A 13472-nucleotide genomic window follows, 5' to 3' on the forward strand; every position below is an offset into this window, starting at 1 on the left:
CTCAAGTAGGAAACCAAAGTAGGGAACCAAACCAGCTTGTTGATTTCCATCACTGGAGAAACCTCAGCTCTGTGTGTTTGTCGTGTGAGCGTCCTCGTGCACGTTACAGGCCGGGGTACTGTGTGCAGGTGCCGTTCCGCTGCCACCCCCCCGGCCCTTAACCAGCGCAGCCCAACGCCAAGGCCCGGCGGAGGAGGGCTGCGGGCACCCACCCAGAACTCTTTTCCTGTGCTCCGTGTAGCTGCGGGCGGATCTCATGCCCTCGGCTTGGTTGCCCCACGTTGGAGGGCCTGGTCCTCTGGCCTCGAAGGGAGGAGGCCCCTAGCTGCTTTGTGAAGTCCTGGGGTACCCTTTCCAGATGGGTCCCCAAGGAGAGGGCCAAGTGTTGATCTTCTCTGAACCACCCCCCCCGGGCCCCTCGTGGCAAACCCACTGAGGACTGCACATTGTCCACCCGCTCTCAGGGGGGCCCATCTCCCCTCCTCCCCAGTCACAGCTGCTAGTCTCAGGGCTGCTGGGGTCCTCGGGCCGCGTTGGTGTTGTCGAGTGCAAGCCGTGTGTCCAGAATGGTTGTTCGGTGTAGACTTTCGTCCCTAGGGCATGGTCCTACTTTAGCGTGTGCCCTGTGGTTGGTGCCCTATGTCAGCTGGGTCTGGAGGAAGCAGTCCTCTATGCTTGATCTTGTGTCATAGACTCAGCTGAGAGGGGCTCAGCCCTTGGCTGTCACTCTCAGTGCTTTGGCTTATCAAAGGCTACTGTCCTGATGTGTGTTGTGGGCCAACTGTCTAAGCAGGCTCGGCTTTGGAAGGATGGCTGTGTGCGCATAGGGTCTCTAAGCAACTTAAGCCTGTCTGGAAGCTGGTTTGGGTTTGGGGAGCAGAACGGAGCCTGACGGCTTCAGGCAGGCTTCAGTCCCCCCTGGGTGGGGGCTGGAGATCCTGCCCCTAAGGTTAGGCCTGTGGTGGTGTCTTCAGCCAGAAACACTGGTCCCTGAGGGGCTTCTGTGCTGAGGTCTGGCATGGTGTGCCTTTTCCAGGAGGCCGTGGGCCTGGAGGGACGGCGCTGGGGCCAGGGGCCCAGCGTGCACCCTGGAGCTTGCCCTCTGCATGCTTCCAAGGGGCCAAGCCCTCCAGGCAGGAGTGGTCCTTGGTTTTTCTCTGTCAGAGACTTTTCTTTGGTCTTCTCGGTAGTTAGCAGGCGCAAAGTTTGCAATTCCGGGTGGCATTTGGTGGTTTCTGTTCTGTTGACTGTTCGGTTCTGAGTGGAAGCCCTGGCACCCCAATGGCTCTGGCTGTGCTGATTGGCAGACTTGTTAGCGGTCAGCCTCATTGGCCAAAGAGAGAATTGGAGCGCCAGCCAGGCCCCAAGGGACCCACCGTTGGTGACGACCAGTGCTGGGGCACCGTGGCCCTCAGTGGCTACCCCCCCTCCCCCCGGTCAGGCGTGGTGGCAGCACCCTCCCACTTCCCCCCCCACCCGGTTCCATGGCCGCAGCCCCTCTTCCACCTTTACATTCGGAATCCTCTCTCTCACAGCCACCAAAAGGGAGCCACGCCGTCGAGAACCTCAGCACAGGGCGTCAGGGTGGCGCAGCCCCGTCCCGCCAGCCGAGGCGTCCGCTCCACCTGCAGGGTGGACGGTGTGAAGAGCTTGTGCGAAGTGTCCGCGCAGTGTTGCTGCCAGCCTCCCTCGTGACTAAATGCATATCTATTCCTGTCAAAAGCGTGTATCACAATGTACTTGAAACTGTTCTCTTTGTGCTCTATTGTTTGAATAATTAAAGAAGTTACAGAGACGTCCGGCCATGTCTGTTCTGTGGCAGGCTTCCTGTCCCGTACGGTCCTCTGCGAGTCTCACTTTCCTCCGCGAGCTTGTGCTGCCGTGCGAGAGACGACGTCTGTGGGAGCGCCAGCCGCGCTGGCCTCGGTGGTGGGGCGCGACCGGGCTGTGGGCGCTGAAGCACGTGGCTGGGATGTCCCGTGCAGCCGCAGTGCTGGGGGACAAGGCGGCGCTGTCTGCTCCTGGTGGAGTCCCTCGGCTGCCGGCGTCACACCCACGTGGCAAACTTGCACAGAATGCCAGCTGGTTGCAAGATTTGGCAAGAAAGTGGCAACGCGCCTGTGGTGAGCCAGCTGCAGGGCTGTGCGGGGCTAGGTCTCCGACCACATTCTGAGTTCTCTGACGACCCATTCTTCCAAAAGAACACTGAGCTCAGAGGGGTTGGGAGGCCCTGGGAAGTGGACTTCCAAACAGCTTCTCATGAACAAAGCACCCAACACCTGGTGAGCCCTGGTTTTCTGCAGGCGCTCTGCTGGGTGTACGTTCGCAGACAGGCGTTGGCACATTCCCCCGAGAATAATCCGGTCCTTGACCTGTTCTTACACAGCCCGTGAACTGAGGTGGGTTTTCACGTATATTTTTTTAATGGTTGAAAACAAAAAACCTAAAGAATAAGATTTCATGACAGGTAAAAATTATATGAAGTTCAGACTTCAGTGTCCATCAGTAAAGTTCTCTTGGAACTCCCCCCCCCCATTCCTTCACACGCTGCCTGGGGGAGTCTTGGGGCACAGAAGTTGCATCAGGAACCACATGGCCCACAGAGCCTGAGATATTTACTCACTGGATCTCTACAGAGAAAGTTTGCTACCCATAGTCTAGGATGGGAAAACCTAGGTTGTGGGGAAACTGAGCCCCGCCGTGGGAGCAGGAGGCTGGGGCCGGAACAGAGCGGTGTGTACACCAACAAAGCCTGTTTTCTGTTGGGATCCAAAGGACCCCCCCCCCCAATCCTCCTTTCTCAGAACCGTAGAGGGGGTGACAGATCCAGGAAGAGCCGCCAGCAGTCCCTTGGCCCTGGCGGTGTCCCGGGCAAAGCTGAGCGCTAAGCGGGTGTGGGCTAAGCGGGGAACGGGTGATCAGCAACCCCGGGCAAGGGCCGGCACCAAGAGCAGAGGAAGACGGGCGACAGTCGTGTCCGGGCTCCGGGAAAACAGCCCCACGGTGAGAAAAGAGTCAGATTTGGAGATGATGTGTCCTTTCTTTGGCTGAGTTTGATTTTCTCCAATTAAGAAGAAAATCATAGGAATTCACAGTTTACCCTAGAAGCGAGCTCTGGGGCGTGCTCCGTGAGTCGAGGAAACGGAAGATCGCCTTTTCAATGCCTCGCTGTGGTTTTCGCGACAAGGGCCCCTGTGTTCCCAGACGGGGGGAGCTGGCTTCAGTAAGGGGGTTGAAAAACCTGAAGACTGAAGATAAATTAGAACAGATATTATGTCCAGAATCCAAGGAAACCATTCCCCTGAACAACAGAACTCGGCTTCTGGATGCAGTCCTATTTATCCCAGGTCAGGGCCTAAGTGTTTGCTTCCAGGGGAAAGTGACACACTCTCCCCTGGATGCCGCCCCTCGTCCCCGCGGGGGAATTCCTTCCTCCACACCCCAGGAGAGGTCAAGGACTCCCTTTGAGAACCCTGGCCCCTGGCACTACAAGGCAGGAAGGCAGCCCCGTGTCTGAAAGGAGCCTCTGCTCACCGGTCCCTGCGTCTGCCGCCCTGCCGTCCGTGTCATCCGAGTCCCAGCAAACCCTCCAGCCAGACTGTGCCCACGCTCCTAGCTCAGCACTGGGCCACCCAACAGGCGGGCCACGCACGGGCCCAGCCAAGCAGGAGCCTTGGCAGAGAAGCGGGGTGGGTGGGAGGAGGCTGTGGGAATCTGATATTTGGTGTTTCGGAAAGAGCTCCCGAGCGTCAGCATCAACATGAGAAGACCAAACATCATTGGACCTGCCCACTCCCCTCACGGTTTATTGTTGATGCTGCCCTTGTGCTTGTTGTTGGGACCTGGTGATGTACGTGGGAAGGCACAGTCATCTCTCCCGTGCCTGGGGCTCTGAGGCTCTGAGGCTCTGAGAGCCTTGGCCCGGCCCCCAGCTCCCAGCTCCGAGCAGGGCCTCTGCGGCTGGCTTCCCTCCTGCGACTGCACAGCCCCATCACCGCCAGCACCGGGCAGCCAGCTCCCACGGCCGGCTGTGCATCCAGCCCTTAGGCGGGCTTCCAGCTCCGCCGCCTGCTACCCGGCACGCCGCTGGTCCACACGGCTGGCCTGGGGAGGCTGGCAGGAGCGGAAGGCTGCCGGCCGCTCCCAGGTGCAGGCCGCCCCGCTCCTCTCAGGGACTGCTCCTGGCGCTGCCCCTAGCATAAGGCTGAGCGTAAGATGAGGCCGGCAGCAGAGGGAGCTGGGGAGATACGGGGTGCTGGGTCAGCGTGGCGTGGGTCAGCGCGGCACGCTGCCTGTGGCTCCGTCCCTCACCCCCGTCCCTAAAGGTGTCCGAGTGCAGCCAGCATCAGCAACTGCATCCGGGCTGGAGACGCTCCGGTGAGTGGAGTCCGAGCGCCCTCTGCTGGTGACGGTGGGAGAAGGCGGGCACTGGCACTGCAGAGGCCGCAAAGCGGGGGAGGGTGACCGCCAGCTGGGGGTTCCTCAAAGTGTCTTCAAACAGAAAGCAAGTGACAGCAGGTCAGCCCCCAGAGAGGAGTGTCAAGGAGACGTGGTGGGTCCAGTTGGAGTGGGCGGCCCGGGCCGTCCGTGCATTCGGAGCGGCCTGCCTCCCTCCCGCCCTCCGTGACCCAAATTAAAGCTCAGCCGCCCCAGTGGACCGGCCCGAGTCGTGGGTCGGCGCTCTCCAGGATGACTTTATTCTTGGACGCCCGCGGTCAGAAAGGAGCAATAAAGATGCCGCCTTGGGACACGGAGAGGCAGTGTTACTTCTCTACCTGGTGCTGGAGGGGCACCACGGTCCCCCACTTGGTCTACAGTGGGGTTGAGGCCTCCCCTTTCTGGGCACGAGGCCCTGCAGAGGGAGGGGCGGCTGCTGCCATTTACAGGGCTGAGGGGCTGGGCAGACCCTCCCCCCAGCGGTCTGGGGCAGGGGCGCCTGGAAGGAGCGGGCTGCTGGCTGTGGGGGCCTCGCTGGGCTGCGCGGCCCTCGGCTCCTCTCCCTGGACCCACTTCGCACACCTTGCGGTAAGTGGGCGACCTGAGGGGAGGGCTATAGGGAGGACGGGGCCATACAGGGGCAGTGGTCATGGGGCCCCTCTGAGAAGCCCTGGGGCACCATGACCGTTCTCCTCTGTGTGCATTCAGCCTCAGCGAGAGGGAGCCAGGCACTGGGGGCCCCTGTGGCCCCACCAGTAACCCGCCTCAACACTGCCTGGCCTCTGTCTGCTCACGGGGAGGGAGGCAGCAGACCCACGGTCCCTTGAAACGTAGAAATGCTCCCGCTTGAAGGCCAGCCATTTCCTACAACCGATGCTTGGGCTCCTCCCGGATCCAGGTGAGGCTGAACAAGTCTGTCTACACCCAGAGAAAGACTACCTTACAAAGTGAACATTCTGGAGATGAAGGCACTCTGATTCTCTGGGAGCAGACCCTTGGGGTCGCCCTCCGTGGGGTCACTGCCATCAGACACCAGCAGTCTCCTGAGGGCCGGTGACCACGCTGGGCGGGCCGCTGCACAAGACACAGAACAACGTTACAAAGCGCGACTTCCTTCCAGGGTGGCCCACCTGGAGGGGACCCCACACGTCGTCAACAGGAAAGAGAGGGCGGCCTTCCGCCAGCCGGGTATCCCGCCCAGCTCCGTCGGGGGCAGTGACGCTGTGAGGACAGTACCGTCCCACTGCAGTCCAGGGCTGGCCACGTGTGAGCAGGGTGGGTGTGCTGCAGCTGGGGTCGGAGGGCAGAGCTGCAGTCCCAGCTCTCTCGCTCTCCAGGCCACTTCCTTCCAAAAAGCACTTTCCTCCTGGGTGCCCCTGATTACAGCCCAGGGGTCACTTCAATGCAGATCCAGGGACACGGTGAATCTCTGGGTGGCCTCCGGGGCTGGGGATCAGGAAGAGCGTCCCTCTCAAGGCTTTTTCCTTTTTTTAAGGAAGAAGTTTCAGGAACAACAAGACGTCTAATAGACCAGTGTTCATCAGATGTCCAGAACCTTCCAGCAGGAGTTGGCTGTAACTGTGTGCTACGTCTGACCACGTCTGACCCCCACTGTGAGAAGCACGTCCCTGGAGCGCAGCCCGTCTTTCCCACCCGCAGTGAACTCTGGTATCTTGCGCGCTTCCTATCCAGACCAGGCCACAGACTGATTTCGGGGCCTGCCCACGGGTTTGGGGAGCAGGGGTGAGGGGCTCTGCATCCCCCCAGGGCCATATCGGAAGCGAGAAAAGGAAGCAGGGGGACACCTCCTCCAGTGGCACCGAGCAGTGCGCCCCTGTCCTCGTGCGGTGGCCCGGAGGACCTACCCCTCTGTCCGGTCTCCGTCTGGCTCCAGGTGAAGACCCCCGGCGCGCATCCCCGTGACAGGCACCGAGTGTCCCATGGACCCCTCCCACCCCGTACTGGCTCTTCCTTCCTTCCCTCGTGGGAACTCCCTTTCTTCCCCAGGCCAAGCCCGGAGGGGCCAGAACCAGCAGGGAAACTGAGCCAGCCCTCCCCGGCGCCTGGGGAGTTGGGCAGGCGGGTCAGAGAGGGCTGCCTGGAGAACTGGCCTCGGCCGAGCGGGCGTCGTACATCATCGGGCAATAATTATGCACCACTGCGGAGAAATACAAGTAAAATCTAAAGCTCCGAGGCAACTTGTCAAAGAGGGGAGAGCAGAGCCGGGGGTGAGCGGCCCCCCGGGGCCTGGCGGCTTCCCAGATGAAGTGAGCCTGGGGGGCATCAGCACCCCAACATGGCTTGGTTGGGATTTGAGGGACTTTAGCTAGGTGCACGTTTATTACATTTTCCGTATTTTCCTAGTTCGATGTAAGGAACACACTTCCATTGTTCAAAAGAATAAACTCATTTTTAGATTTGTGGGGCTCAGATCCTGCCACTGTCAGCACGCAGCTGTGGTTGGCGGTCGGGCCCGCCCTCCCTCACCTCTGTGGGCCGAGATGCCCGCGGCCTTCTGTGCCTCCCACACCTGTCCCGAGGGGGCAGGACTGGCAGCAGCGGGGGCCCCGGGGGCGACCGGCTCCAGTCCACGACGAGCCCCAGCCCGGCCCCGCCCCGTGTTCTGCCCGTGCAGCGCCCCATACCGGGACCCCCGCTCGGGGGCCCCCAGACACCTGCAGGGTCCGGAGCTGTCCCCAGCGGCCTGCAGGGGCCACAGCTGCCTCCCCGGCTGGGGTGCTGAGCTATTTATAGGCCGTGCTCCCGTGTCGGTCCTCAAGACTAGGTGTTCACTTAAAAAAGAGCCTTTTTAGGTCAGGGAAATGAGTTTAAAAATACTTCTGTCTGCCTGTGAGTATGCCAGGCCGAGGGACACAGGCTCTGCCGTCTTGAGCAACCCAGGCTGGCTTCTTCCAGAGACACGCACTCTGGGCAGGTGCAGGCAGCACTTCTGGCCATGTTGCTGCCCCCCCGCCGGCAGGCTGCTGGCCCAGTGCCCCAGCTCCTAGAGAATGGGGCTTCGTCACCTGGTCCCCTGCCCCTCCTGCCACCCGTGACCTCTGCTGTCCTCGTGGGGCAGGTGGGGCCCAGGGCAGCTCTGGGGTGGCAGGGCTCCCGCGGCTTCTCCTTCCCACACCACGGAAGGTGTGGGACATGAGGTGGCGTCCGCACACACACACTGGAGAGTGTTTTCCAGGGTGGCTGTGTGCACCTGTGTCAGTGTTCTGTGGGTGTGAGCGAGTGTAAGAGGCGAGTGTGAGTAGTGAGTACGTGTGCGTGAACTGTGAGCGTGAGCGTGCAGGTGTGTGCACGTGTGTGAGGTGTGTGCATGTGTGCACGTGTGTGCATGTGTGAGATGTGGGGGCTGAGTGTGCACGGGTGTGTTATGAGGCGTGTGGCGAGGGTGTGCAAGCATGTGTGGGTGTGCGTGAGGGTGGAAGAGGCAGGCAGCGGGCGGACAGGAGAGTCTCTCTGGGGCGAGGGGTCCATCTTGCCCACAGGGCAGTCAAGAGCAGGTGTCCCGCCCGTACCAGGTGTCCCGGTCAGGGAGCAGCCTAGGCGGCCGTCCCTCCCGTGAGGAGAGCGCCAGCCCAGGGCAGTCAGACTCGCGGGCGCTTCTTAAGTATCAAACCCTCCTCTGAGAATAGCCTTTGAGAGGAATGGAACGGGGAGGGTGACAGCCCTGGGACAGGCGTCGGGGGGTCGGAGGGCAGCGGAGAGGTGGGGGCAGGCGGGGTGCAGGCAGCCCGGGCCGCCAGCTCGCGCGGGGAATGCTTTCCCTTCCCGCCCTAGCGCGAGTGGCGGAGAAAATGGGGCACGAGACAAACGGGATTCTGGGATTTCTGGTTTCGGTCAGTAAGTTGCTCGTTAGGCTCCTTAGGAACTTACGAGGCTGTTCCAGGTGCTCACGGAGCTCTGAGAGGATTCATGCATTCGGGGCACCTGGTGGCTCGGGCAGCGAAGCGTCTGCCTTCGGCTCTGGGCCTGGTCTCAGGGTCCTGGGATCCAGCCCCGGGGAGCCTGCTTCTCCCTCTGCCTGCCGCTCCCCCTGCTTGTGCTCTCTCCCTCTCTCTGTCTGACAAATAAATATAGAAAATCTTTTAAAAATGTTTAAAAATTAAAAAAAAAGAATTCACGCACTCTTCAAATTTCATAGCAGGAATGGAAAAAACCCACGTTATTACGCGTGAAACATTTGGAGAGTGGTTTTTTCTTCCCATCTTTATCACCAATACGTGGCAGCAGCCCGCACGAGGCTTTCATCCTTCTACGGCACCAATGCTCCCCCTTCACAGAGGACAGACGTACCTTTAGGAAAGCAAGTGGTTTTTCCCAGATGGCACAGCTAAGGGAAGGAGCTGGGCTGCGAACATTCGGCTTCGGAGCTCCCTGTGCCTGCTGCTTCATCCATCCACCCGCTGCGAGGAGGGAAGGAGGAAACCCGTGCGTCACCCTCCCTGGACCCTTCCTCCCAGCTCGTCCAGGCCTGGCCTCTCTCCCGAACAGCGATGTCCCCCTCTTCTTCCCACATCTTTAAATTCTGCCTGACGCCCAGGCCCCAGTTCCACAGAGTAGATGGTGGGAGAAGTGGGAAGAGGAAGAGTATTTCGGGTTGGCCGGGGATTGGGGTTGGACGGCCGTGGGAACTGGTGTCACTGTGCCACCAGTAAGGCATCAACGCCAGGCGTTCCATGTGCCCCTTGGCTCAGCAATTCTGCTGTTGGAATTTATCCCAAGGAAACGACCAGATTTGCATATGCTCTGGGTCTTACCATGCTTCCAAGGTGGCGTCCACATCCTGCAAGCCTGGGCCGCGGCTTCTGCCTCCAACGCTAAGGAATTGGTGAAGTAAATTCGGGAGAACCACTCAACTAAACGGATCGCGGGTGCGGTTAGGTGGTTAGGCCAGATGACGCTAACACATACCCGACCTCATGAGGGCTACTTACAACGTATCACACGGTGAGAAAGAGCCGGTTCCACATTGTGTTAGCTTCGATCCCACTTCTGTGTGTGTGTGTGTGCGCGCTTTCTTAGAGAAAAGTTTGAGCACGCTGAAATGTCACCACTGTCTCCAGGTGGCGGAGTGGCAGGCGACCTCATTTCGCCCTTTTGCTTATCTTTATTTTCCATGTTTGTCTCAATGACAATTTAGTACTTTGTAAGCAAAAATAAAATATTTTCATTTGAAAACATTTAAGCAATTCCTTGTTCCGCTTCGCCTCTAAATCCATCCTGGTGACCCCAGGTCACCAGTGAATCCTGGAACAGCCACCAAGCTGCTGCCCGAGTGGAAATCCTAGAGATCTGGGCACCCGTGCATTTGCTATTGCTTCTAGAAGGTTCTAAATGATCAGGAGTCATTTGGAGAAGCATCTCGTAGAGTTTGGGATGAAAACAAGTAAGGTCATATGTGTCCATGAAGTGCTGAGGCTCGTTTTACCAGGCTCAAAGCCAGCACCGAAATGACATTCCCCAAATGTTCTCATTGGTGGAAAAAGTGCCTTTGCCCCCCAGGAATGGGGCCTTCCCCATGAAGGAGCACAGGGGATAGGAGAGCCGGGCTCTGCTCTCAGATCTGCACAGCCTAGCGTGGTCCCCCACAAGCCACAACGGCTCCCACGTGTTCTCCGACCCGTGGCCTCAGTGCCCTGGGGCAGCTCTGTGCCTGCGCGTCACGGCTCACGGGGTGGGGGGGCAGGGCTGGCGTGGTCTTGCTCGAGGCTCTGTCCTCAGTGCCCGCCACTGTCGGGAGGCCATGCGGCAGGCATTCTGTAAGTACTGAATTAATGAGTGACCGAGCAAGCCCACAGATGAACGAAGGCCGCAGCGGCATCTTGCGGGACTGTGCCTTGGCCTTCCCCGGTAGGAGAGCACCATCTGCTGGGGAGCCTGGAGAGGCGGCCTTGGTCATCAGGGGAGCAGGCAGAGTTCCCTGAGGAGCCCGCAGCCCGCACCCCCGCACTCCACGCTCCTGTGACCGCCCCGGCAAAGGACGGGTGGCACGGGAGACTCGCCCCCAAGGTGGGAAGACCACCCCCCAAGATGTCAGGTGTGGAGCAGATGTGCACACGTGAAAGCGTCCCCTGTTAATATAATGTCGCATTTTCAAACGTAAAGGGGGGGCCTCAAAACATGGAATTCACTATGAATTGCCTTCATATCTTCCTGAGACTCTTCACAAATCAACAACCCCACTTTCTGCGGCACGTGTGGCTGACGGGCAGGCACATCACGTGAGCGGCCCCGGGGAGCTCTGGGACACGAGGGCATTGGTGCCCACGCCGCCACAGCACACTCGCGGTGTCCACTGTCGGCTTGGGGTCACCCTGCTGCAAACCCAGCCAAATGTGGCCTTGCCCACGGGAGGCCGAGGTGCTGTAACGGAGCCGTGCCGACCAGGGGCAGCCACGGGCAACCGCCGGGAGGCCCTTCTGGACACCAGCAGGCAGGGCGGAGGAAGGGAACGTGTGGCTCTGGCTGCAGCAGTCGGATGGGACAAGTGGGGCAGATGCTGAGCGGAGCCCCTGGTCCACCGTCCTCTCGGCTCGGGTGGGGAAGTGAGGGAGGAGGACTGGACTTCCGCTCTGCTGGCAGCTTTGCTTGTCCGTCTGCACAGGTGGACCGTTGGCCTAGAGTGACCTCGAGGGTTGTTCTCAAGACTCCGGGTTTCCCAGGGCAGGTCCTGGGCCCCGTGCTGGGCGACTCTCCGCGCTTCAGAAAGGCTCTCTCTCCCCTGGGTGCCCCTGGCCCCGACACCGGGAGCGTCACAGGCACGCCGGGGGCACAGACCTCGGCCAGCACGCTTCGGTCCACCAGCCCGCAGCCACGCGGTCTACAGTCAGTGCCTGCCCCCCTGCTGGGGCACCAGGCGGCCATTGTCTGATACCTACATTGCTTCTAGAGCCCTCAGTGGGGAAGGCTCTGGCTTTCCTCGACAAAGAGCTCCTGCCACTGCCGTCCGCACCAGGGCGTCCGGTAAAACTCCGCCCCTGACAAGCGGGCAGCAAGTGGGAAACGGATGCTCCCCGCACGGCCCCGTGACTGTGCTCTGGAGCCACCATGTGACCATTTGGGGGCATTGCAGACAAAATGTCAGACTGTGACTCCGCAGTCCTGCCCCCAGAGTCCCTTTGAGACAAGCGTGATCATGGCAACATGACTTCTATCTAAGTGGACGTGATCCAAGTGGCCCCCGACGTGGATTTGGTTAGTTACCGGTTAATCCAATGGAATACTTGCCAGAATGAGCCACAAGAGGCTCGACAGCCTTGTCCCCGCCTGGCCCACGAATGTCCGAGCGCGTGAGAGAAGCGGGTTAGCACAGCCCAACGGTTAGCACCCCGCGTGTATGTAAGTTGCTGGTTCAGAGTCTGAAACTCCGCACAGTCTACCGGTTTTCATGTACAGAAATGGAAATCTGTGCTTCAACCGATAAACGCACAGGAACCTCCCTGGGGCAATGGCCACGGACGTGCCTCGGCGGCAGGATTTCAGGTGACATCTACTGTCTCGGGCCGCAGAACAGTGAAGGCGCAGCCTCCGGAATCAGAGAGCTGGGGTCCAACGCAGGCTGCAGGCTGCCCGGAGCGCCGTGATGCCAGGACAGCCTCACTCGGGATGTGCGGGACCGCTCCATGTAAGCAGCACGCGTGCCGCACACACGTGCATGCCACACACACGTGAGGAGCGTAGGCACCACAGGCCAGCAGGGTGCCGGTGAGGGGCGCTCCGGCATCTGCTACAAACGACGCCTGATGACCAGCGGGCGCTGCCGGCCGCGGCTCTCATGGCCTGGGCCTTCCTCACACGGAGCTCAGGCGGGTCTCACGCGCCCGCCAAGGCACTCGTCGTCGGCGATGCCTCCAAGAGTAACAGTAGCACGTGTGCAAGTGCGTCTGGAGTGATTGCTGGTGGTGGTGACCGTCGGATGTGCCCTCCTGGGGATGTCGAGGGTGGAAAAATGGAGTACCTCAGAATCGGTGTAAGATAGTACATTGTAGATGTCTTTTCTAGAGAATGTTAACTTTGTTTTATAAAGAACAAGCACCATGGGGACACCTGGGGGGCTCCGTGGGTGAAGCGTCCACCTTCGGCTCAGGTCATCATCCTGGGGTCCTGGGTTCGAGTTCCGCACCGGGCTCCTGGCTCAGCAGGGAGCCCGCTTCTCCCTCTCCCTCCGCCCTTCCTCCCTGCTCGTGCGTGCACTCAAATAAATAAATGAAAACTTAAAGGAACAAAACGAGCACCGTCATGCCGCACCGTCCAAGGAGCACTTCCCGTCCCTCCTCGGGTTTCCGTCAAGTGATGGGAGGCATGTGGGCCACAGACCGAACACGCTCTCCTCTGCCAGGCGGCAGTCAGTCCTATGGGGGCTGACAAAACAAGAGGATGGGACCTTCTTCCCATCACGACGTGGTGATCACGACCCAGGGGCTCTCCTGTAACAGGCACTGGCTGCGACCCCACACCGTCAGCTCCAGGGGTCACCCGGGCCCGTGCGTGGACGAACTTTCCTGACTTCAGCGCACAGGGATGGAGCCCGCGTGGAGGGCCGCAGGGGCTGCTGAGGCCGCTGGAACCTCTGGTGCGGGGTCTTGGAGCACATGTAGCTCCACGAGGGGCCTCCAGAAACCCGCAGAGGGTCCCTGTAAGTCCCAGCACGTGTCCGGGGCAGGGCGCTGTGGGGCCGGGCCAGCCACCGCGGAGACTCCGAGAGACACGTGTCCGGCCATCAGCGCACCGCAGCAAGGCCTTCCCGGGATCTGGCCAAACCTGGCTGGAAATCAAGTCTCAAAAGGGCCAACGAACCCTCCATTCGGTCGGCTGCCCTTCCAGAACAAAAACGGACACTAAGGCAGACCCCCAAAATGCCGTGTCCAGAATGTCCGATCCACAATTACCGGACGTCCTGAAAAGCCAGCCACAGGCAAGAGCCCTCGGGGGAACCGCTCCAGCCCAAGGGGCCAAGCGGGCAGCACGGCACGGGGCCGCGCTAAGGCGGAGCAGGAGCCGGCCGTGACCCCGCCCGGAGA

This window comes from Ursus maritimus, unplaced genomic scaffold (assembly GCF_017311325.1).
Source record: "Ursus maritimus isolate PB19 unplaced genomic scaffold, ASM1731132v1 scaffold_3, whole genome shotgun sequence".
In the NCBI taxonomy this organism is placed as follows: domain Eukaryota; kingdom Metazoa; phylum Chordata; class Mammalia; order Carnivora; family Ursidae; genus Ursus; species Ursus maritimus.